Source organism: Canis aureus, chromosome 6 (assembly GCF_053574225.1).
Source record: "Canis aureus isolate CA01 chromosome 6, VMU_Caureus_v.1.0, whole genome shotgun sequence".
NCBI lineage: Eukaryota > Metazoa > Chordata > Mammalia > Carnivora > Canidae > Canis > Canis aureus.
Window position 1 is genome coordinate 54,609,186 of NC_135616.1, and position 4,240 is coordinate 54,613,425.

General features: G+C 40.0%; 1 pseudogene; it reads left to right on the forward strand.

Annotated features, from left to right (window-relative positions):
- Positions 1–1,821: 1,821 nt before the first annotated feature.
- Positions 1,822–1,921, forward strand: LOC144316592 (U6 spliceosomal RNA; annotated as a pseudogene).
- Positions 1,922–4,240: the final 2,319 nt, after the last annotated feature.

Sequence of the window (4,240 nt, forward strand, 5' to 3'; positions counted from 1 at the left end):
CCAACTGCCCAGCTCTCTGGACAGGGACAATGATGCAATTGTGTGACCTTGTCGGTGAAGTTGGTCGGAGGAAAAATAGCCATATTTACTCTCACAGAATGTTATCTCCCCCTTGCAAAGTCTTTGGCGAGGCATTTCACTGCCTGGCCAGTAAAGTGCAGAATAGTGCAATTAGCCATTGGTAGATGTTTGCTCTTTCGAGGAATACTTGTTCCTAACCCCTTGGGATTGTCTTTCATGCCTTCCTGTGTAGCAGAGAGCATCCTACAGGTCACATAGCCAAAGAATCAGGAAACCCTTGTTTCCTAGACTCTCACATTGAAAAAATTGGGTAAAGAGTAAAGTGTGCATGAAACAATGAGGTTATTGGTTAACATTGGTTGGCTCTGAGGAGTAGAATTGAATGGCTGGAGGACAGAAATTGGCAGAGGGAGAGGATATTTCATAGTATTTCCTTGTCTATTCTTTGAATTTTAAACCACGGGAATGTTTTGCTGACTCAAAAATGAAACAAGATCAAACAAACAAATAAAAACTTTAAAAAGTTACTGGAAAAAAAAGTCACGGTTGGGGGTGGGGGGCTATCTAGCTTTGGGATTGTAAGCCTAATAAACTATCAACATAATGCTTTATCTTCATGATCACGGACAACACAGTCCTTGAATATGGCAAAGTCCGGACAAGCATCTAGTGGAAAGATAAATTTTATCTCTGGCCCTTGAAAATTTTGCTTTTGAAATGCTACTGGCAAATAGAAACACATGCTCCAGCTTAGGTAGCATTTTAAACTTTCAAGGCAGTTTGACTTGTTTTTCCCCTTTCTTTGTCTCAAATTTACAATCATTCTCTTAGAATGAAAGGAGAGCAATCAATGGTGCATACACCGCTTTCCATGTAACAAATGCAGTCCTTCCCTGGCATCTTTACAAAATTTCTTTATTTTATTGTAACAAGTGTATCTGGTTCTTTTTTATGATGCTGCCTACACAGGGCTAGTCCCTCTTGCACAAAACCCTTGAAATATTGGATGGCATCATCCATGTTGCTCATAGGACTTATGATCCCCAGGCTGTTGGGCCAATATGACATGGCCCAGTCACCCTCTCTAAACCCACCCCAGTGCCACTCAAAAGAAGGCACCTAGAGTGAAATCTGAAACTTCAGATGCACCCTGGCCAGATGCATCTGTAGAACTCTCAGCCTCCTGAGTTCTGAAGTACCTGCATTAGAAATGCAGACTGATAAGAAATTCGTTTTTCTGGCAGCTGTGTCTCCTCGTTCTCCCACATTGACTTGCCACCAACTAAAGATTTTTGGTTGGGCAACCTGGGTGGCTCAGCGGTCTAGTGCCGCCCTCAGCCCAGGGCGTGATCCTGGAGACCCAGGAGATCGAGTCCCACGTCAGGCTCCCTGCATGGAGCCTGCTTCTCCCTCTGCCTGTGTCTTTGCCTCCCTCCTCTCCCTCTCTCTGTGTGTGTCTCTCATGAATAAATAAATAAATAAAATATTTTTAATAAAAAATAAATAAGTAAATAAAAAATAAAAACCACCCCCTTCACATTGTTTCAACTGCTGCTATCAAGGAAAGTTCAATTACTGAATAATTATTAATTTTTCTTTTTTCATCAAATTTATATGTAACTAAATATTAGGACTTCTGACAAGCATGGGATAACATTCTTATGGTATTGGGCTGATGCAATTTCAGAGACAAACCCAGAATTGTGATGTTTTGTAATTGTGTAATTTTGGTCAAATTACTTAACCTCTGTGAGTCTGGGTTTCCTGTGCTGTATAATGAGGATAAATGTATCTGTCTCAGTAAGAGCAGCACATGTACTAAAATTGGAAGGAGGAGAGAAGATTAGCCTGGCCCCTGCATGAGAATGGCATGCAAATTCCTGAAGTGTTCCATATTTGTTAAGCTAAGCTCATATGTATATTTATTAAAAATTGCAAAAAATGTCCCTGCATAAGAGTTTTCTAATTTATATTACCATTACTAAAGTATGCAAGTGCCTGTTGCCCTCAGCCTCAACAATGACTGCAATAATTTTTACTTTTAAATAATTTTTAGAGATGAAAAATATCTCTGTACAATTGAAATTTGTATCTCTAATTATGAGATTGCACTTGTTTTTATATATTTAAGGGCCATTCATTACATTTTTTTATTGTTTGGCTTTTAAACCTATTTTGTTATCATGACCCATTAATTTGTAAAGAATAAGATATTTAATTATCCAAATGGCAAAAAAAAAAAAAATCTTAAATGATACAACTGCACTAAAGATTTCCACCTAGTCTCTGACCATGGGATCAAACACATGTTTTCATTTAACATTTGGAAATCTGATAAAATACCATTTATAAAACCCAGACTGGATGCTAGTAGAGGGGGTAATTGGATGAGCTTCTACTGTGTTCCCTACCACACGCTCAACACAGTGAGTCCATATTTCATCTTTACAATAACCCTTCAAAATGGGTAGGGTTGTTATCTCCAAATATAAGTGAGGAAAGTTGATCTCACAAAGGCTAAATAACTTACATAGAACACACTTTGGAATTGAACTTGGGTCTTTCTGAGCACACAATTGGAACTTGAACTTGAGTCTTTCTGAGCACATAGCTAACTGAAGCACCTTCCACTATCCTATCTCTCCTCTGATTGTGGCATTTCTGTCCATTTCTTGGTCAACATAACATCTAAGATTTCCAATCAACCAATCACCTCAACCTTGTTAAAGGTTATATTCAAAATAGCAGTTCTCTTCACAGAGTTCTCCGTCATCTGACGGATGAAACTGGCTGCGAGTCAAACAAAATGAAGCCTCACCTTGTTGGGTTTTCCCAGGATGGGAAATGACATGCACTTGCTCCAGGCAGAGGCCTCTCTTCTCTCAGCCTGTAGGTTATTGGAATGTGTCATGTTTTTGGAATGATAGTGCAGGGAGGAGCCAGAGGAGGCAGGTCCTGGCATGAAGCTTGCCCACCAGTTTAGATGAAGTTTAAGAAGTGGGTGGTAAATGGGTAGGAAAGCAGACTAGTCCCAAGAGTGTGGCAAAGTCAGTGAACAAGTCTTACACCTGTCAGCTCTAGTTTGGTCAGGATTGGAGCCCTAACAAAGTAGAGGAGTGCAGCAGTAGAGAGAGAGGTAATGATGTGTGTGTGGAGAGGGAAGGAGGTACTTGGAAATGTCAACAGCTGGAATTCATTATTGGAAGTCTGATATTGATGGTAAAGCCCAGTCACTGCATAAGATGCAAGGGGCTGCCTGAGGAAGGGAGTCTGGCCAGAGCAAAACCGGGAAGCCGAGGGATTCTCAGTGAAGCCATATCATGATCTCTGGGGGTAGGGAGGTTAGAAATGCATTCAATACTGAAATATTTTTCATATATACATGCATTTACTTTTTTAAGTTTTTATTCATTGAGAGAGGGGTGGAGGGGCAGAAGGAGAAGAAGAAAGAGAAGCAGACTCTTAGTTGAGCAGGGAGCCTGATGTGTGGCTTGATCCCAGGACCCTGGTATCATGACCTGAGCCGAAGGCAGACACTTACCTGACTGAGCCACCCAGGCATCCCTACACATGCATTTAAAATAAAATATGCAGAAATTCCCTGGTAGCTCAGTGCGCTCAGTGGTTTAGCAACTGCCTTTGGCCCAGGGCATGATCCTGGAGTCCTGGGATCGAGTCCCACATCAGGTTCCCTGCTTCTCCCTCTGCCTCTCTCTCTCTATCTCTCATGAATAAATAAATAAAATCTTTAAAAAAATAAATAAAATAAAATATGCTTGTGTTCATAATAGAAAATAATAAGTCTGAACAAAGTCTTTTTAGCTGGTGAGGATATATAGAAATTGAACTCGAGTTAAAAACTATTATCTTTTGCATAGTAGTGATTATCACAGGGGCTATGAAATTTTTATGTTAAACAAAGAGGGGATCAGTTTCAATATTGAGAAATCCTTGGAAAGCAAGAGAAAAACAGAAGGAGTCCAATTCTGAAACAGGTCTCTTTGCCTCCTAGGGCCATGAGTGAGCTTAGAGCTTCTCTCCATTGGTTTACTTTGATTCAATAAATATTCGCTGAAAATGTATAAAACAACAAGCACCATATTGGGTGCTGTGGATACAACAATGAATATAATCGTTCAGAAACTTGTGATCTAATTGGGCAATAGAGGTAGGCTAACAGATAATCACAGTGAAATGTTAGAAACACTATGATAGAGGT